Source organism: Aquila chrysaetos, chromosome 1, assembly GCF_900496995.4.
Source record: "Aquila chrysaetos chrysaetos chromosome 1, bAquChr1.4, whole genome shotgun sequence".
NCBI classification, from domain to species: domain Eukaryota; kingdom Metazoa; phylum Chordata; class Aves; order Accipitriformes; family Accipitridae; genus Aquila; species Aquila chrysaetos.
The window spans coordinates 5,138,223-5,160,729 of NC_044004.1; positions in this window are offsets into that span (position 1 = coordinate 5,138,223).

A 22,507-nucleotide genomic window follows, 5' to 3' on the forward strand; every position below is an offset into this window, starting at 1 on the left:
CTGAAAAAGGTGATAGAATGAAAAAAGGACAGGTAAGAACAAAGTCATGAAGAGTCTTCTCTGTAAAGAACCAGCAAGTAGTTTAGGACTTTTCAGATGAGAAGAGGGAGGGAGAGTATGATAGAGGCATGCAAAATCATGAGCTGCATGGAGAAAGAGAATGAGGAACGGTCAGGAGAAAGTTCTTGCATTATTCACTCTAAGAAACAGGAAAATGAATAAACTGGCCTGAAACTAACAAAATGAAGCACTTTGTCATCCAGTATATGATTACACTGTGGAATTCAAAGCCACAGGATTCTCAGAAGGTCAGACACATTTGTGGAAGAAAGTTCCCTCGGCAGCTATTAAAAACAATGCTATAAATCCATCCTGCAGCACACATTACAACAGAAGAGAGAAGTTGGGAAGACTTGAGGGACGTACCACTCTGAACACTACTTTGGTGTTTGAGCAGGTATTTTATGTATCAGCTTAGGACCGTAAGCATAACTACGTAGCCGTTTGCAAAACTTTCAGCTCTGTCACCACTTGTAAATTTGACTTAGGTGCTGGTGTCACAAAATTCCTGAAATACTGGCCTGTGTCTTTAAAGTAACTGCCCTCTGCACATTTTTTCATGGTTTGTTTGTTTACTTATTTAAGGTGTGTGAAAACAGCCTTTAATTGGCAAAGGGACACAACAGATGCTTTTCAAATCCATTAAACTCCATGCACCAAATTCTGCTTCTCAACATGGTGCCAATGGCCTGGAACTGAAAGTAAACCATTTTGCGGTAAGTTATTTTCTTTCTATTTCAATTGACTGATTAGATGTGCTCAACACTAAAAAGCTCTCCTGGCAAAAGGTGTATTTTGATTTCACTATATGCTGCTATCTAATTTGTCTATCCCAATTATCTACTTATAGGTTTTATTTCATGTACATCTGAAAAGCTTTAAAAATGATAGTAGTGAGTATTGCTGCTTTCCCTGGCCTACCCTTTCTGACTGCTTGGGTGGAGATTAATCCTGTATTTCATCGCAGTCAGACTGAAGGTAAGTTGACAAAAGAAATTCTCCCTGTATTTTGCAATATAAAAATGCAACGCCTAGTGCCTTGTATACCTCATAAGTACTTGTAAACTGTGATTTAATACCCTCTTAACTGCCTTTCACTAGTCTAAACATGTTCAGCTCTCGAATCCCTTCCTTGTAGGAGTCCTCCTGTTTGGAGGAAGCTGGGACATCCTTTAGTTAGACAGACCAATGCTCACAATGTTGTGTCAGCAAACTTTCTATTAGTCTTTGGAAAGTTGCCAGATTCCAATTTAAAGTAAAGGGCACCAGACTGAGCTGAAGGGGGTAGAGAAGCAAATTAAAAAGACTAATTCAGCTGCAACCACAAATGTAGGTCTGACCCAGGATTTAGCTTTGGCAAGGCTCTCCAAATAGACTTTCCTTAAACAGTCTAAGAAGGAATGGTTTATTTTAACATGTCCAAGTAATAAAATATCTAAACATGGGGGTTAGTTATTATATTTACCAGGCACAGAGAAACACTGATTTAGGGGATGTGGCACGTAATGTTTTGTAAGTGATGCGCTATAGTCACACACTTTAGTACTTTCTATACTGCAGTCGATTTTGCATACAACAAATGTTCCCTATCAGCTCTCATTTCTGTTCTTCCCCCTCATTCCCACCCCCTGCCATTCCAGGAATAAATGTTCTGTTACTTCTTTAGCAAGCTAACGCAGATTTCTCTTTTTTTTTTTTTTTGAGCATTGTTTTTGTTGTTTTTTTTTTTTTTTTTTATTTTGGCTAGTGTAAGCAGGAATGGTGCAAAATATTATATTCATCCTAAATCTGCTTTCTTAGTATTTAAATTTGTAGCAAATCAACCCTTGGCTTCAAACTACCTCATAAAGGCTTAAAAACATACACAGCTGGCTATATATGTCCATAAACTCCATGTTTTCTAACAGCAAAGGTCTTGGCTAACCTATTTCTCAACTTCATTCCAAAGTGCCTATTAATTTAGATGATTCAGATCTGTAGCTTTCCATTCTCCTTGGAAATAGTATAACTGTTTTCTAAATCGTAGCCAAACTGCTTTCATCGTTACCTATGGTTCATGTCACCAGCTCTAGGAGCTGGTGTTCCAAGAAAGAAATCCCAGATACTACTGACATGAATGGGTCTGATCCTGTTCTAAGTAAAGGCAAGGGGAATTTAGTTCCAACACAGCAAATCAGAGGTGCTCAGATGATCAGGAGCATTGAGTTTTGGCCTCTAATTTGGTGTGACCTTCTCTCACTTCTTTCAGCTGTTCCATAAATTGAATCTCAGCTGGTAATTACTGAATGGCTCAGTCCTTTTATATTCATTTTCCTCTCTCTCCCATTTCGCAAATGGAATCGATTGTTGCCAAATGCTGCAGAGCTGTTTGGAGTAAGAGTCTTGGCATTAACAATCCTGGCAGTCCTGTTAGATTTGTTTAGTTTCCCTTCTAATCTCTGTACCAAATCCCAACTTCACAATTTGCCAATCCAGAAAGCTTCAAAAACCTCAAAAAATACCCAGCACCGAAATGGTTTGATTTCTTTAACTTGATATAAGTTCTTTCATTCTCATTCACTCATTTTGCTTTTTTTTTCCTAAATGGTTAAACTACCTGTGTTGCCTGTGCTCCACCTTCTCCGTGCATCTTTCACGTGTCACCAAGCACACGCTGTGTGAGGCAGCAGGGAGGCTTTGGCATGCCGGTCCTCTTTGCTGTGCCTGCAAATCTGTCCCAGGATAGGAAGGCCATGTGAAAATAATGGGTCCAGGTGAGAGTTTAACTCCTCTGACACCTTACTTGAAAAAGACCTGGCACTGAGATTAAAGCACTGGCATCTACCAGGGTCTGATGTTCCCCAGCGGAACCGCTGCAGGGGAAACCGGTGAGAATGAAAGACCTGGCTGGGCAAATCACAATGCCTGCAGACTTCACAGCGCAACCTGGATAACATTTGAAATTTGTCCTCCTTACGGAGGTGTCGCGTGTTTTAATTGTGTCAAAAGCACAGTTCAATTATTGCTTTATTAAATGATCTATTTTGAACAGGCTTGTATCTTACTGAGTGGTTTCATTATGTAAATGTGCATAACTTCTCTCCAGAAAGAAAAGAAAAAAACAAAAATCAAAACAAAACAAAAGTGAGGATTTTGAATTAAACTGTTAGAAGATCTGGGGCTAATTCTAAGAGATTTTGAAATGGCCATTTCTATTTATCTGGATGGATATTCAGCTCTGTGGAAATCTGTGCAAGATCTCTGCCAATCTAGGATTTAGCAAGGTTAACCTCCTTTCAGGCCAATGTTATTTGAGACTGACAGCTCCTTTTTATCTCTCAGAGTTATTACTGCCTGTTAATAGAAGCTTTCTCAAACAGAAAATAATGGCTTATTTTAATCCCGATTCAGGAAAAGTTAACTTTATACACTCATTCAAGTTCCACTGGGATGTAATCACATTCCTAAAAGTTATTCTGAGTAGAAATCCCGAGTTGTGGCCTTCATAAACATTTTATATACTAATGTAGTCTCCCAATCTGTGCAATAACATGCCAAAGGAAATAGCAGCATTGAAATCTCAAATAATGCCATTTTGCAGTTAAAAGTTAAAACAAGGCAAATAAAAATCATGGGTAGAATTTATTTCAGTTGCATCCCCTTTTCTTGATGCTAATAATTCACGTCTGATTTGGATTTTAATAATATGTATTTGTAAGTGTTGGAGTAATTTTCTGAGCACATTTCTGAGCAAAAGGCTATTCAATTCTTTCTGGTTCTTCTGCTGACATGCTCTTTCAATTTGACTATTTTTCATTTAGCTTATCCAACTAGGAACAGCCATGGTTAAAGCAAGCTGAGATTCCAGTTACAGAGAGTAGTCATGATTCAGGAGACACCTCCATAACTACTGGAAAGTAGACCTATGCATGTTGAAGAACCAGAAATTCAAGGGGTGCAAAACAGTAAAGCAAGCAAGATAGGGGGATCTAGGCAGTCTTTCATATCTTTCTGATCTGTGCATATCTCACTTTATCAAGTTAATGTACAGAACATATCTTGCATCTGTGGCACTACCCTCACCAGTTTCAACTCAGACTCCTTCCAGGCTCAGCTGCTATTGCTTCATATGACTCCACCTTTTTTTTCTTTTTTTTTTTTATTTTCTTTTTTTTCTCCCCCTCGAGGTAGCAACAGCAATAAAATAGGTAGAGCAGATAGAACTTGGCTAAGCTCATCTCCACTTTGGATATCTTGCTTACACGGGAATTTTTTTATGAGTACAGGTATTTTATTTTATGCTTGTTGCTCTCATAGAGGAAGAAAGAAGAGGTGAGCTCTCATGTTGGGGAAAGTTTGATTTCTGGTATAACTTCAATGGTCATCTTTGGTCCTTCCTGACCTCAAGCACACTGCATGTCTTTAACTCAATCTTGTGGCTGAGAAAATAACATTTTCTCATACTGCAGTAGTTGCCTAAACCCTATTATGTCACCTATCTGAATGCTGATAGACAATAGTTTGAAATATAAAGAAGAAAATAAGATTAAAAAGCAGTTCACAGGTTATTAATTTTCTACACAATTAACCTGCAAAAGCCTCTAGGCGTTTGTAACGCTACTTCTTAGCAACTATAATTAAGTAATGTTCTATGTAGATTGATTTTTTTCATTACTTGAACATTGGAATATGATGCTTCAGTTAAATAACACTGAACTTCAGGTTTTACTATTGACTACAGCTGTGTGCTTTTTTTTTTTTTTTTTTTTTTTTTTTTTAAGAACTATTTTTATAGTAAGTCTCCTTTAGCTTTTAAATCTTAGCCTGGCTTCCTGCCTAGTATAACAGCTGTCTCATTTGCTTAGAGACAGTCACATGGGAAAAAGTATATATGATATATATGGACATATATGTGTGTCCCTGAGCATGCTTTACTGTACTGGTTTTACCTTCAGTTCCTTAGACATGAAAGTAAATATATGTGACATGAAAACTATAGTGGAGAAATTGACAGCCTGCAAAAGAGGTAAAAGGAATGGGAATAGGTAATTAAAGAAATAGTTGAAGAAAGACGTCAGCTTTGATGGGTGATGTGTGAAAGCTGAGTAATTTCTGTATTGAGAGAAATATTTTTAAATATTCACACAAAATTCAGGTCCACATGAAAAGATGTAGGTCTGATTGTCTTCCTGTGTTTCCTTACTTTAAACAGTGATTTGCTGTTCTGACTCTAAGAGAGTGATACTGGGCTGAACTTCATATAAGTGTTTGGTGAAATAAGTCCTCAGTTCTGCAATGTTTTCTATTCTTTGATTCCTGTAACCAGCTGAGGAAGCTAATAAATATGTAAAGGTGAATAGATTAAAAATGGCATTGAGAAGCAGTAAAATCTAGAGTTATATGAATAATTTCACACCCAATGCAAGATTGTCAAATTTTATCAGCTAGCCTTCTGTAAAATGAAAATAGCATCTTTTGACAAGTCAAGCAGCGTACATAGGCTAAAAGGGCAATTTGTCCATTCTGTTGTGTAAATACACTTGCGAAGCAAAATGATGGGGAAAAAAATACTGTAGGGAACTTTATATAAAGCTTAAATCCAGGGTAGGGTTCATCTCTATTATTGTTGTTTAAAAGTTATATGTATTAGTCCATGCTGGGAATCGGGTTCTCCCAGTGAATGATCCATCCCACAGTAACATAGGTCTTTTACATAGACTGGATGAACTTCCCTCTGAAAGTTCTTCATATATTTTTTCCGATGGTTATAAATGAAAGACAGGCTAACTAGCTCAGATTTACACATCTAACTTGTAGATGACTCTGGGTTAGATTTATTTCTCCCTGCACTCTTTAAAATCTGTTTTGGGGTAACTCAGAGTAATTATAACTGTCTTTGGACTCTGACCAGGAAAGTATTTACTGACAGAGAGAGAGAAAAACAACACCACACCATTACTTGCTTTACTTGCTTTCTTGATGTATGTTTCTGCTCCCCATTTTATGGATGCTTCTGTAATATCATACTGCCGTAAGTGTGACAAAGGCTGCTAAGGGATTGGCTGCTGTGTTAAGGGAAATATCCCACTTTGTATTGCTCTATCCTAGGCTGTTTCATGGACCACATAACCATTATTTCTGTGTGCCCCAGAATCCTGATTTTATTTATCCTCTCAACATCCCATTGTGGAGAGAAAGATCTGTTATTTCTGAAGATAACAGGAACTGATTTTAGGAACTGAAACATGGAGCCCAAAAGGGCATAGTCTGTTCCAAATCACTAAATATTTCCCATTTTATACAGGTGGCCTGTACTGTGCCTGAACTATGGTTATGAGGTTATTAGCTTAGACTTTGACTAGAATGAATCTAAACTGGATGTTAGTAAAGAGGTGTTTCAAATTGTCCCCAGCTCTGGGGTTGTAGACAGTAACCTGTACAGAGCCCTCGTCTACAGAAACAGCAGCGCCAGGGCTACAGCCTCTCATTCTCTTCGTGGGTCGTGAGAAAGTCCCTTACTTCATGCAAGACTCCTGATCTTCTCCCAGAATGACTCACTTTAAACTCTTTCCTTGCCAAGTAAAGGGGCAGGGTGTTATTTCCAAAACTTGGTAGCTGTTTGGATGCTCATGTCAACCAGCTGTTTTAACCAAAATGCAATTTTTTTCAACTGGACAGGACCAGTATCACTCTGTTTTGTGTAGTACAGAAACTCTCTAATACAGAATCTTCTTTGGCTCAAGAAAGATCAAAGTGCTCTAAAAACCACCACGTGTTCACCTTGTGCAACACAGAATCCCTAACAATCCTAAATTTACTTGTTGCCCATGGATTTATCGTAGTCCAGGTCTGTGGTCCTCTCTTAATAAAGACAGTCTGACATACAGCTCAGCAACGACATATGCATTTTGACTTTTATTTAAGGTTATTGTTCCATTAATTTTAAAAATTTTTATTCAGATACACAGAGGGATTCAAACATGAATGTGCACTATTTAAACGCAGGCTTTTTTATCTACATGTATTTCAAACAGAGATGGAAAGAAAAAATATCATAGAGATTGAGAATGATTAAAAATGAGGAGAACCATTTTCTCTTGACCATACATTAAGCAAGAATAAAGTAGAGGACTTACTTTATTTTCTGTGAAGTACAAAATCTATGTTCAAGTGTATAAAAAAAAAAAAAAGGCTTTTTAACAAGGAGGAAAAAAAAGAGTAAAAAGCCACGTTCAAGAAGGAAGACTTGTTGAAGTATGAAAGGACAGTTTGCCAAAAGAATTATGCTTCTGAAGGAAGTAATGCATGCCAGCTTTCAGTCCAAAGCAAAATGTCTGTAGCTGAGGTCTTAACTTCTGGAACAAAGGGATTGTATTCTACATAATGCTTGTAGAACAAGCAAGTAATCTCTGCACATGCCTGTGTTAGAAATGAACGGAATATTCACATTTTATAAATGAGTAATAGTGAGTCCTGAACATTTTTAATTAGTTTGTTCAGTTCCACTACAAGGAGACTGGAAAAGGAACAAGGATGGCATTGTAATAAGACCCTGTAAACTAAAAAAAAAAACCCAAACAAATGCTGTCTACATTCTGCAGCAGAGTAAACTTGAAATTATGCCATTTCTAGACCTGCCTCCTGTATAAGCACCAAACTTTCATACATGTGCTTGGATGCAGCACGATTGCTTCTTTCAGAGCATGTGGGAACCAGACTCGATCACACTTGCCAACACAGTGTTCTGCCAGGCACAGGGGGCTGAGACAGACACTAGGCAGAAAATGCCATTTTGCAACATCCCTCGGGCTGCTGTCTTAGAAGGGGATAGACATTGTCAATGGCTTGCTGTAGAAGACTTTAATTCTATGGTCTAGGCAACAACCAACATAAATAAGCAGATACTGTCATGTACAGAGCAGAAGATAACAAAGAAAATAGTGTGAGTACGAGTTGACTAGTTATTACAGTAGTTTGAGTAGCCATGCAGTCTCTCTTCTTCCACAAGGTCAATGAAATACTTTTAACCTCAGAGAGCTTTAAAGCAAATCCTAACTGTTTAATCAAGGTAGTGATGGAGCATAGTATGTTGCTCAGGAGTTCTGCTCGCTGCACACCATTCCTGCTCCAGGCAGAAATAGGGGTAGGTACTCTGTAGTGTATAATGCTGACTCACAGCATATCCCTCCATATATGCCCACATTTCAGGCCCTGAATCTCCTTCAAAGTGACCATGTTGTACCCATATTATGTAGCCATTGTCACAGCCTTGGCAACACAAGTGTTCCCATGTCCCTTTACAAAGACCTTTGTGGTCTTTCATGTGTTAGTGTCATAGAAGACGCATTAACTCTATGACCTATGAGATAACGCATAACAACAACCTAGTCCAGTCCCACCCTTATTAATAGAACTAAATTTATGAATTGGCTTTACAGTGATCTTATACTAAGAAAGAAGTGGGACAGGGACCAGTCCGCATTGAGGGCTCTATAGAACCTCTGTGATGGCAAGCTGAGCCAACTCTGTGTCTCCTATGAGTGCAGTGGTTAGATACTCCTGTTGGCATTCTGACATCTTCACATGGGCTTTCAAGTGAACTCTGATAAGCATTCACCATTCAGTTGAAACACTCAGCTGTGCATGATGATTGCTAATGATTATAAACCCATTACCTCCCCCTGGCTGTAAAGGGCAATCGGCAATTACATGGTAGTGGAAGTGCATGACCCTTGAGATGGGTTGTATTTATCTGTGAATTGCTGATTCAGAGGTACATGGTCATATTCCTGATCCTGTGTGACAATCTGACCTTATCTCTGCAGCAACAGCTGGGTAACTTTGCGAGTATCCACTCCTGTCAAGTAATTTGGAGACACTGGAAGCGTCATCAGCTCAGACTCCTACACACTGGTGGTACACCAATTTCGTAAAAACAAGTCTGCTGTTATGGACATCACCGTGGATGCTAGCTAAACCATCTCAAAGAGTGTTCAAGTATCTACTTGAACTGTGGGGTTGGTGGGTAAATTCTTCCTCTCTGGTCCATCATGCTGCCTGAAAAGAAATCAGTTAAGTCCTTAAATCCTGCGGATGGGGTGTTTAAGTGGCAGGTCTGGTATGGCATGCTGTCAACACTAGGATGTAGTCTGAGGTTGTGAGAATTTAAAATGAGTCACTTGGTTCCATGGAGTATCTCTTGGAAAATTGAGATAATCCAGAATTATCCACATTAGATTCAAAAGAATGTGCCAAACTAGATGTTATATACACTGGCTCATTTTGAATCCCAAGCCCAAGGCTTAGAGGCCCCAGAATACAACCTTAGAGCTGCTCTGAAATTTGCTGAGTAAATGGTGTGGGCACAACCCTTGCAGTTGGTCTGAAAAGAACAACCCAGCAACCTGAAATATTTCTCTGTTGCCAATTTTGAAAGAATGTTCTCTTTTCCAAATGCAGTGTTTTCACATTTTTCTTTGGTGGAAAACTTAAGGGCTATTTTTGTACTTCTGAAGAAAACAGCTTAGAGTTAACTGCCAATTCAAGTCCTTCAGGGCATTCGTTTTGCCAGCAGCAGTTTAATAGTCTTGGCTTATCTTCTCTTCACCTCCACAGTGTATGCTGTTATTGCCAGTCCACAGATAAACTCGGCTTTGTCTCAGGGGGCTAGAGACTGCACGTGAGATGTGGATAAAAGGAAAAGAAAACTCTTTTTGAGAGCTATATGTGATTAATCACTGGCTGATATTCCCTCCACTTTTTCATAGGTTTATTGCATAAGACTCCTGACTAATCCCCCTGAAGGGCTGTAATTTGTAACAAAGTTGAAGTGAACAATATTATTTTAAAACAAAACAATGTAGCGTAAAGGAACACAAGCCAGTAAATACACACAGGGCAGATCCTGTGGAAGTAAATAGATAAAAATTCAATTTGATGAGGTTAATTATACTTGGAAGGGCTTTTCCTGCCTTAAAGAAAATCTGTTTCCATTCCCTGTAGATATGGATAATGCTTAATGCAGGCCTATGGGTAATGGAATATAGTTACTTTGTGGCCGTCTATGTTTCTCAGTGGCCTAGTCATAGGTGTGAAAAAGTCCTAAAATAAAACAAAATTCAAAATTCTCTACTTCTAAGGCATAAGTACTTTCCAGTGCCTGCCTCTCACTTTTCAATAACAGAAGAAAATACCAATCTATCAAAACTACGGCATTGCATTCATGACATGCACAGCTGGCTTACTACAAAGCAACTGCATAACTCATGACAGATCAGACAAAAGTTTTCCAGCATTTTAAAATATACTTGTTACCTAAAAATTTCTTGTCAAGAAAAGAAATCTTGATCACTTGCCTGAGGGAAATCCAGGAATCTATTAAGCTTTGATTTGACAAACTTTTAGCTCTCTGAAAGTAGTTGCTCTCTAGAGGTCATGTCCCTAGGAGGTAACATGCCTTGCTATAACTAGCACATATCTCAACATCAGCTAAGAAGAGCAGGTTTAAGTATTCATGGTTGCTTGAACATGACTGTCGCGCATGAGTGGAATGCACCTCACTCAAAAGAGAGAAGCAGCAATATGTTTTATTAAAGTAAAATAATAATTTGACAAAGTTCAACAAATTCGATGGAATTTAACAAAGTTTAACAGTGGTTTACCAAGGTTCAATAAGCCTGATGGCAAGGTTCACCCTATTAATTACTACATGGAAGAAACATAGAAAGGAAAATTGAGTTAGAGTCGAGTTAGAATGTTTCACAGAGAGACCAGAGACACAAAGGGTAGGGAGGACCCTCCCATTGAGTCATGAGGTTCAGAGTGGACCACCTTGCTTACCAAATTCCTTATGGAGCCTAGGTACTGCTAGGTCCAATCTTAGTCTCAGACTTGGACAATGGTTTATGTTTAATGGAATTGTCCGTACAAAGTTTATAATAATTAATATTGAGTAGCTATATGGATTAGTTATGTTTCATTAGAATTCAGCATGCTATCAGTCACTTACCGAAGATCTGCCGTTGGTAAAAGGTCTCTCTGTCTTAAGGAGCAACCTTGAGAGGAATCCCAGCTCCAGGGGAGATCACCGCCATGCAGCCACACTACCTAGCAGGGAGAGCTCAGAGAAGGCACACTTAGCCTGTCATATTTATGCAATAAAATGGTTGGCTCATAGTCAAATTGCACATGATGGGAAAGGTATGCATGAGACTCCTTGTACCCACAACTTTCTTTGTTCCTTGATAAATGAGTCTTGGAAAGGCTGCACGTTATTCAGGTGTTAATCGCATCATCGGTGTTCCAAGCTCATACGCATCGATGCTCACTGGGTCACTCTGCTCCTTTGTGGGTTTTCAGGGACCAGGCTGGAACTAGAGTAGTTCTTGGCCCAGCTACGGCTCAGGCCTTTAACTGCTCTGGAGCCTGTACCAAACTACTGCTAGTTTGGCTAAGGGCTCGAGTGCATCTGTCACAATGACATAGGATGCAAAGGAATATAGTTTGTGAAAATAGTGCAGCCACCTTTGTGAGTTTGGATAGTCTAAAGATTTGCCCTAGACCATTGCCATACCTCTGCAGGCATTCATAATAAGCTTTAAAAAAGATGAGTTTCTTTGGGGGTATGGTATTTTAAATACAGCTTGTAAAGAAAACTACACCAAATATGGTCTATGAAGTGGTTTTTGCTGCTCATTGTTGCACAGCTTCATAGACATCTGATGCTGAACAAGAAACGAAACATCCCAGACATGCCCTATATTTTATTATTTTTCAAAGAATTCTGAATAAACAATAATCTTTTTCATTCCCATTCCCAATCTGTGTAGTATTTTCTTTCAAACGAAACATCACACCACTGTACTGACATTTCTGAAAGGTGAAACTGGATTTGCTAGCATGATTATTTCCTTTGCAGACATTACAGCTATTGGCCACATCCTTTCCAGAAGTAATAGTTGTAAAAAAAAGATTTTACCCATCAAGCACAAGTCATGCACGCACACATGCACATGCGGTTAGTGCACAAGTCCATTCCCAGGTTCTGCCTTTACTAGCAATTGAAACAATTATAACACAGCGTAAAATTCAATCTAAACAGGTTTTCTTTTTCCAGCTTGACATAGACTTTTGAATTTTCTTGTAAAACATTTTACCCTACAACATGCATACCAAAGAACGGATCAGTGGTTCAAGCTTCTTGTTGACACAGATGAGAACAATTCATAGACTTAAAACTATACAGAGTTTTGGAGGGTTTTTTTTCCAGGCCTCACCATCACTGATGGAAAGGTATTTGAGACCCCTTCTAATCTCACCTAATCTCTGCTTTAAATGTCTTCATGGACAGTTCTCAGGTCCACACTACTATTGTGCTTTAATAATTCCTCTTTCTTCAAAACTTACTAGCAACAACTATATTCTTTCTCAATCTTTACTGTAAAAGTATGGACCTTAATGAAGTCTTTGTGTCCTGTGATTACCTAGATTACTCATTTACCCATTCCCATTTATATTCAACATTTTTGAACATAGGTAACTAGAAATGTATATAGTATTTCTAATAAGATCATACCAATGCCTAGTATGAACAGTGTTAGTGCTTTCCTATCACTGGTGAAGGTATCTCACCTAACAGGTCTTCAGATTTCATGACATCGAAGACTTTAGACATCCTGTGATCACTTTGTATCTAGGTCATCTTCCTTTTCTGTTACCTCTAAACGAGTTTGCACCTTGTAGTTGAGGCTTTACAAAATGCATGCATTTTTAGTACATACCATTAAATTTCATCTCATTTATTCTCTATGTGAACCAATAATTTCCCACGAGGCACTCTCTTCAGTGCCTTACTGGAATGAGACCCACATCTTTTATACCCTGATGTTATTCATGAGCTGTGCTCTCTTCCATGAGGCAGCAGATACCAGTATCTCTCGGTGCAGGGTTCTAGTGCCCATTAACAAGATCAGTGAATAGATGTTTTATCTCCTTGTTAGTTGAACTGGATGCTAAATTGGGTCCTGCAGGATATGTTAGAGGAAATGTTCCAAAAGACTGATCCTCAAAACAAGGATAGGATGTGTTTGTTTGTAATGTATATATTCTTCAGGGACACTGGGAGATAAGGGAACTGAGACAAAGGATTTGAAAGCCTTTCTGTCTGCTGTACCTCCCTTTAAATGCACTTATTTATAACATGGAACGGTGGGTTTTGCTGTAATTCCTGTGTTTCCTACATACTAGAACGACATTCCAGTCCATACAGATCATTGTTTTAAAAAATAAATGTCATGTATGAAAAATTCCAAAATTATTTGAATTTGCACAGCACAGAAAGAGTGATGTAGTGTTTGTGAAGTCCATTTAATACCTTTGGCAGAGGCCTGCTGCAAAGCAGAAACAGGAGCTCTGTTTTCTGTCTATGGTAGGTATCAGATTTTCATGATTAAATCAGGTATCATAGACAAACAAATAAAGATGCAGAGATGAGAAAATGGAAAGGATAAGAGAAAAAAACCCAGAGATTTGAAAATGAATATGAATTGCAGATCTTCCAAATTATTAAATGTAGTCCTACAAGATAAAGAGCTGATAATATCTATATGGTCTATAATAACGTAGGATCAGACCTCTCTGCTCTTAACTTTATTTCCTAGCTTTAGAAGAACAGGTACTACCAATGAAAGAGTGGACCCAAACCCTCATCTGTGTGATTAGTCTTACTTCTTTCTACTTTAAGTTAAATTGAAAAAGAGAACCGGGAGGCTCTCCGCCATATACCCTTTGTAGTTCATTGTATAAAATTCTGTAACAATTATAAACCAGAATGTTCCTATACCAAAGGGGCTCTGTCTTGTCCAAATTAAAATGAAACAAGTACATACACGGATAAAAAAAAAATGGAAATAGCACTAAGACCATTCATATGGAGCAGGCTATGGATCAGATCATCCTGACTGCCATCACATGAAATGTTCAGGACAGCCAGGTGATCAGGCCCAGTCAGCATGGGTTTATGAAAGGCAGGTCCTGCTTGACTAACCTGATCTCCTTCTATGACAAGGTGACCTGCTTAGTGGATGAGGGAAGGGCTGTGGATGTTGTCCACCTAGACTTTAGTAAAGCCTTTGACACCGTTTTCCACAGCATTCTGCTGGAGAAACTGGCTGCTCATGGACGAGCATATGCTTCGCTGGGTAAAAAACTGGCTGGATGGCCAGGCCCAAAGGGTTGTGGTGAATGGAGTTAACTCCAGTTTGGCGGCCAGTCACAAGTGGTGTTCCCCAGGGCTCAGTACTGGGGCCAGTTCTCTTTAATATCTTTATCAGTGCTCTGGACAAGGGGATCGAGTGTGACCTCAGTAAGTTTGCAGAAGACACCAAGTTGGACGGGAGGGTTGATCTGCCCGAGGGTAGGAAGGTTCTACAGAGGGATCTGGACAGGCTGGATCGATGGGCCAAGGCCAGTCGTATGAGGTTCAACAAGGCCGAGTGCTGGGTCCTGGACCTGGGTCACAACAACCCCATGCAGCGCTACAGGCTTGGGGAAGAGTGGCTGGAAAGCTGCCCAGCAGAAAAGGACCTGGGGGTGCTGGTCGACAGCTGGCGGAATATGAGCCGGCAGTGTGGTCAGGTGGCCAAGAAGGCCAATGGCATCCTGGCCTGTATCAGAACTAGTGTGGCCAGCAGGAGCAGGGAGGTGATTGTTCCCCGGTACTCGGCACTGGTGAGGCCGCACCTCGAGTACCGTGTTCAGTTTTGGGCCCCTCACTACAGGACAGACATGGAGGTGCTGGAGCGTGTCCAGAGAAGGGCAACGAAGCTGGTGAGGGGCCTGGAGCACAAGTCTCATGAGGAGCGGCTGAGGGAACTGGGGCGGTTTAGCCTGGAGAAAAGAAGGCTGAGGGGAGACCTTATCGCTCTCTACAACTACCTGAAAGGAGGTTGTAGTGAGGTGGGTGCTGGTCTCTTCTCCCAAGTAACAAGTGATAGAACGAGAGGAAATGTCCTCAAGTTGCGCCAGGGGAAGTTTAGATTGGATATTAGGAAAAATTTATTCACTGAAAGGGTTGTCAAGCATTGGCACAGGCTGCCCAGGGAAGTGGTGGAGTCACCATCCCTGGAGGTATTTAAAAGATGTGTGGATGTGGTGCTTAGGGACATGGTTTAGTGGTGGACTTGGCAGCGTTAGGTTTACAGTTGGACTCAACAATCTTAAAGGTCTTTTCCAACCTAAATGATTCTACATGCAGAGGCCACCTGTGTCTATAACCAGATGGCTTTCAGATAAGACATAAATAGATCAGTAAGATAAATAGCAAAAGTCTGCGTTCATATTTATTTGCCTATCTGTTATAAATACACATAAGAGAAATCCTGAGGAAGTAGAATGACTTTATGACAGTTCATATGTAGAAGATCATGTACAGGGATAAGTGATTGGTAAAAATTCATGGACTAGTACTTTGCAAAAATCTGTTTCTATGAAAATGCTGGTGAAGTTCTTTTTTCCCCTGAAAAAAATGTTCTTAATGCAGGAAAATGCTGGAGACAGAAGGGAGACAGTATTTGCAAACAGAATGAAACATATAGTTTTGACATTTTTGAAGCAATGTTTTGATTTTTCAGTTCAAATTGATTTTTGTGCTAGGTGTTTTTTAAGTTTTTGTAATAAGTCACGTGTTCTAATATGTAGGAAAGTCAAAGCCAATTGTTTTTATCTGCTGTTATGTAGTACTTTAAAACTGGAGGAACTGTTGAACGCAGAATTCCTGAATCATTAAATATTGTCTATTTTGTTGTGAACTCATTATAGAAATACCTAGGAGGGAAAGAAATATCTCTGGAAGTCACCAGTCCTGTTTCCTGTAGGTGCCTGCCTAGTTTAGGATGGAATAAATCTGCCTCTGGAGATATCTTTATCTTTTGAAGGACAATAAATGAGTGATGTCAACTAAACTTCTAACTTTTAGGGAGCTAATTTTGGATGAATTGAATTCCCTAAAGGACCTGAGAAATACTTGCATTGGTATCAAATCAGTTTTAGCTTAGAGCACCCAGTCTTTAACGAAAATGATTGTAAGAAAAAATAGGGTGGTAAACTCAGACCCATACCCTGAGGAACAAGAAACGAAAAAATAATTATGAATTTGAATAATGGAAAGTAAATAGTTTTTAAACTTATTCCAATGTATATTCCAACTCAAATACATTGCTCATGTACAAGGGAAGAAAGCGTCTGTAGCCTTAAGACACTGCAAATAGCTTATGGGCTTAAATTTTGACAGTCTAATTTCTTGTTAGATTCAGTTAAGATGCCCCAAGTAGCCAAATAAATTGCAGATATAATATTCAAGCTTTCTTCAGAGACCTTGACACCTAGCTGAAGGCTTTCCTTATGACCCTAAGGAGATTTACACTTGCAGCTGACACAGCTCAAAATGGTCTTTCCTCACAGACTGCACATCTTCTGCCATCACAAGTTTCTTTCTGCATCTTCTCCTTCTACATTTCCACGTTCATTTTCCATATTCTCTTCCTTTCTTTGCTGCTATTTATCCCAGTGCATGTGCTTTACTTACATAGAGTGGCACCTAAATGATTTTACTAATTTGAAACTTTTAACATAGACTTTAAAGGAAGTTATCCTTAAATATTTTCAGCATATTAGAATTAAATACAAATTCAACCTGTAGGATGTCAGTTTTGCTAGACTGCCTGTTTTATTGGGTTTGGGGTTTTTTTGAGTGTGTGTAGTGTAGATTCATTCCTATCGTAAGTCTGCTTCCACTAGCAAACTTTTGTCAGAAATAGATTTGATCCATTTGTGCAAAAAGACCAATTTTCTCCAATAAGCCTGTGTAAAGTAGATCCTTCTTTCATGACTTTAACAAAGTTAAGTTTATAACACATTGGAAAACAGGAAATCACTGTATTTCAGTTTTCTTCTGTAAAAGGAGGTCTTCATTGAGAATTAGATCCCTTTTACCTGATTGTAGTCCTCTAACCAGTCATCTAGGCTCCTCTGTAACCCAAGAAAAAAGTGACAACTGCAGAGAGCGATTAATCCCATTTTAAATACAACAGCTGTTTGGCTGGAATAAATCATCCACAGAAATGGCAGTGTCTTTTTTTCCTTTAACTATGCAGCTTAATCTTAACCACTAAGATTCAGCAAGAGGTGACACAAACCTTTGCTGAGCCTGCAGACCTTTTCCCTGAGTACCGGTGAGAAGCACCTAGAAGAGGGCATGCTATCCTCCCCAACACATGGGCTCACTTGACATCAACAGAGGTCAGGGAAAGGTGACCAAGGATGGCACATGCCTAAAGATGTCCCTGTCCTCGTGCCTTGAGACATCAGGTAAACCCAGATGCACCAGTAGTGCTGCCACCACAGTTATCGCTCACACCTGACCATAAGCAGGACAAGGGATGTTCTTGACTCATCGTGCTTTTCTCTGGCAAATATTGAACTTTTTTCCCCTCCTTCCATTATGCAGTTTCTATTATATATTTAGCATATTTCCATTACATTTTTCTATCTCATGCTTGTTGGTCATTAAAGAAATACATTTAGCATACCACCATTTAAAATCACTGTTTAAAAGTACAAGTCTATATAAATTGCATTTGCAGATGCTGGGGAATGATGCCTCATAAATCATCTGCAGCTTCAGATATTTTTAGTGCTTCCTGTCAATACCTGGCCATAAATCCTATGCCATTGTCATTAGCATCCCAGTTCAACTCTTTAAGGAATTTCTTTCGTTGCATGAAGACAAGCTTAACATAGTGATGAATGGTTAGAAAAAAGACTTTCCCAGGGCAATTTCCCCTTTCCATTTTTATATATTCACATGGAGAAAAAACCCCAGTTTGTTGTTTGCTTGACATTGTCACTGAAATTTGCGAGTTTGTATAAATTTTGCAAGTTTGCATGAACATTAAGGGAACAAGAAGCTGAACGTCTCAACACAGATCCTACATGTTTGTGAACCCTTGCCCTCACAGCATGACAGAGGTTACAAAAAAAACACAGGGGAAAACTTTGATGTAACAGTGGCTTGGCTGTCCAGGAGCTCTTTTCCTTCTGTTTTAAGCAGTGCCCTCTAGAGGTTGCTGCAGGATGCTCTGGGCTCTTTTTTCTTTTTTTTTACTTTTTTTTTTTTTTTCTTTTTATATTGCTCTTTTTTTTATTACTTATAGCAGCACTGGGAAATGAGACATGAACTAAATTATGTTTAGAGATTTATTCTAATTCCCCTGACTGGAGTATCTGTTTATTTCCGCCTCCTCCCTGATACACTAATTCAGAGCTCAGGGCTGTAAAATGCTCATAATTGTGACTTTAATTCAGAAAAAAACAAATAATCAAAGAACAACAAAGAGTCTTCTGGGACTATTCATGTGCTTAAAGATAAGTGCATGCTTAGTACTCGAAGTGCTTCATGGCAGCAAATTGTAGGATCAGCTGCCTTGATATTAGTAAAACCTTTGAAAGAGTTTCCTACTTTCATTTCTGCAAATAATTCTATTTTACTCTGCTCTGTTCTGAGGGAATGAATCTACTATATAAGAAAATGATCACTTGTTTTTGCTTCCTCTGTCCAGTGTGCTTTTATATAGCCATATTATTCAGAAGACATGAGGATAAAGAAAAGCCAATTTAGAAAGTCGAGTATCCAGAATTAACAATTTAAAAAAATGTCAGTATTGGAGTTAAACAAAGTCATAACAACTCCAAATATCCTAACATTACAGTACTGAAGTTATATCTTCTATTTTAATTTACTCTCTGATGAAATATGTATAACATGCTATCATTTTAAGCGAGGTTTCCAAGGGAAAAATGCCGTCAGCGCCTCATAAGTCTGTCCACTTCTGGAGAGTTTATTCTTGTAAATTTTAAATGATTCTCCAATTTCCAGTAATTATTTTAAAAAAATGTTAAGTTGCTACATGTTTTGAGAAAATTTTAAGAAATTTGATGTGAAATTTGAGTTAAGTGCCCTACTGACAGAAAAGCAAGTAGAGAACAAACCTCACCTATTATGCTTGACCAGCCAGTTAGTGTGTTTGTAATTCTGGCTGGTCCTTACACATAGTTTCCTTCACAGCTTTTTCTCTAGAAGTTGGCATTGGAGTGCAGAGGGCAGACTGAGGCATTGCTGAGGACAGATGTAAGGGCCTTGGGGATCTGGAGAGTGTGACAAGGGGATGGAGTTGAGCTTGGAGGTCTCTGGCTATAGATATTAAATATAGATATTAAAACAAAACCAGGCTCCATCAGTTCCATAGCTCCTGGGGCAGCTGCTTCTCAAAAAAAAAAAAAAAAAAAAGTCGTCTCACATTTTCTGAACCTGAGGTCTTACCACCAAGCTTCTGGACTTCACCACCAAACTTCTGGACTTCACTATATATCATCCCAACCTCTTTCTGCTTTCCTTTGTCAAATTGCTGGTGTTTTATCCCCTCTCAGCAGCCTATTTTCCCTATTCCCACTCCCCTTAAAAGTCGAATAAAACTGTAACCTCCTCCTTCCTCTTCCCAGATCGCCAAGTGGGAATGCAAGCAAAAAATCTATTTCATCTGAACTGTGAGATCTGGATTAAATCATATCTTCTCGGGAGGGTAACTTTGAAGTCAGAACTGAAGCATGCTCAGGGTAGACAGTCTCTTTTAAGCATTACAAGTCTTTATTAAAAGTATGTGAAATTATTTTTTTTTCTTTTTTTTTTTTTTTTCCCCCAAAAGTTTGTAACTTGGCCAAATTGTCTTGGGTTTGGCAAGAGCCACAATGTCACATCCAAAGTTATGCCATTGACAGAGGACAGTTATAAAGTATACACTTACAAAGTAATGTCTCTCCTTCTATTTTGGTCTCCAATATGATTGTGCCCTGTTTGCAGATTCTTTCCATAAAAAACCTGAGATGGAAAATTTCAGCTCCAGTGGCTAAAGTTGAATAGGACCGTAAATATTTGAAAGCAGAATTTTATAATAGAATGTACCAGGTAACTTTATGAAAAAGAGTATATGGTGATGGAATACAAGACTGTCTCATGTCATGTATATAGCAAGAAATTCAGGTGACTGGACATAGGTGTCTATTAACATCTGAGATGACCCAGGTTTTTTGATATATGTCTCTGGCAGATAAAACACAGGACTTAGAGGAGGCCTCTAGCCTTCTCGGATGGGAAATGGAAGCCAAAATGATCATCTGAGCACATCTTAATTCTCCTCAGATATCTCTTGGTTAGGTATCTAAATTGGATTTATTGATCTTCACCTGGGTGCCCAGAAGCTAGGGGTGTCTCTGAAGCTTGTCAATAAAGAGGAATATGATCACTTCAAATAGGATGGATTCCACCACAAATGTAATGTCATATTTTTTGCATGTATTAGTATCTATATTTCACTTTCTAAGGAAGAATTTGATAAGGAGAAGACACTCCACTGAATATTCCTGGTACTCACGTAAAAATATATCCTTGGGATGGTTGTTGACAGGCATCTCATCTCCCTATACTGCTCACCCAATGAAGGAGGTCAAATAGATTTTTACCTTCAACTAAAATCTATATATCAATGACTATTTTCTCTCCACACCAGCACCGAGGATTTTATGAGTTCCAGAATGGTCTTAGCAGTTCCCCACTACTCTTTTTACATGGTTTAAAAAAGAAAAAAATAATAAAAAAGAACAATTTAAACATTTGAGTGAAACATCTCATTTGATAGAATTACAAATATTTATAGTCCAGTACATGAATGCTCTAGTCATTTAGATATTCCAATCAATAAATTCCAGTAACAGTAAAAGCTAAATGCAGCAGCAGCAGCAATGCTACTGGATCATTAAACTACTCACAAAATGTATTTATCTTTTTTTTTTTTTTCCTTTCATTTAAAATATTCTTTGTTCTCAAAGTTTCCTGGAATTAAAGTTGTTTTTTTTTAAAAAAAAAACCACTTTGTCTTATATGTTTCCACTGTTACATATGAGGTCTCAGCCATTAAACAGACTTTATAGTTTGCACAATAACGCATTCCAGAATTTACTGCCAACTTGATAACATTTTTAATTTAGTGAAGCAACACTATAATGCAATAGTGTCCCTGGAGAAAAATCAGTGCCATTATTTTTCTGGTGTTAAATTTCTCTAATGAAATCAATTCCAATTTATGCTGCTTTTGTTATAAAATATAACTTGCTTTAAAGTGTAAATGTCCTAGCTGTCTGCTATAATGATATTCTAAGTTTCTGCTCACAAACACAATCACCTCTAATGGGATTCATAACTGATTAGAGCCTATCAGCAAAAGGCTCTGGTGCAAAAATATTTGGGAGAGGGGTGATAATGATTATTTTAAGAGTAGCTAGACCACTAATACATCTGAAAACTTTAAAAAAAGGAAGGAAAAAAGTCCTTGTGTGTCTAGGTATAACTATGAATTAAAGATGTCAGAGGAATTACAGAGATAGTCGGTGAACCTAATGTGTTTTGTTTATATACAGATGTTATTCACCTTACATGAACTGCTGCATCTGTTTTTTGATTGAGAGGAAAGATTTAATCCAATAAGGAACACTTGCTGTAATATATTCTGAGAGGCAAAGTAACATAAATGGAGTAGCACTTTAGATTATGTTACAAATTGCTTTATTTATAACATGTTGGAGTATGATGGGCTGAAACAGAACAATACTCTCTTTATCTTTATGAAAGATGGAGTTTTGTTTGCTCTTTTTTTTTTGGGGGGGGGGGTTAGTTTTTTTCAGTAACTTTTCCTTGCCGCCCAGCATCCTGACTTTGCATGTGTTAAAGCACTGATGGCCTCTGCACAAGGTGAGATTCAGTCCTGATAGGAGCACAGCTCTCATTTCCTACTCACTAAATCTGTAACCAACAAAATGGAAAAAGATCCTCAGCTAAATTGTTTATCAAGATTAAACACAAGCTCAAGTAAATATGCATGTGCATATTTAGAAACTTATTTGCTGAATAAAATAGATCAAATCAATCCTAAACTCTTTGTGAATTCCTGGAACATTTTTCCTTATTATTTTGAGACACTCATGAAGGTTTGCTTCCAGATGGACTCTGGTCTCAATTCTTTTTCCTCTCTTAAAATAATCAGGTTTAAATGTCTCATGAGGGTCCCCACACCAGGACTTCTTAATCTATTCCGTGATGGATTTCTCAAGGAACAGAGAACTGGTTACTATCCTTTTCTGAACTTATCTTCTTCTGACATTCTTAAAGAACTGCAGGAAAATCTTTACTTAAAACAAAGCTAAACAAACAACAAAATAAAGCTATTGCATTTGTGCTGAATTCCCTTGATTTCAGGTCTTTCAGCCAGAGGAGATCTCACCAGATATAGCCAGAGGAGAACGCAAAGGAATCAGTAAGGAAATTCCATGTTATTCAGACCAGTCTCCTAAAGTGAATGGAAAT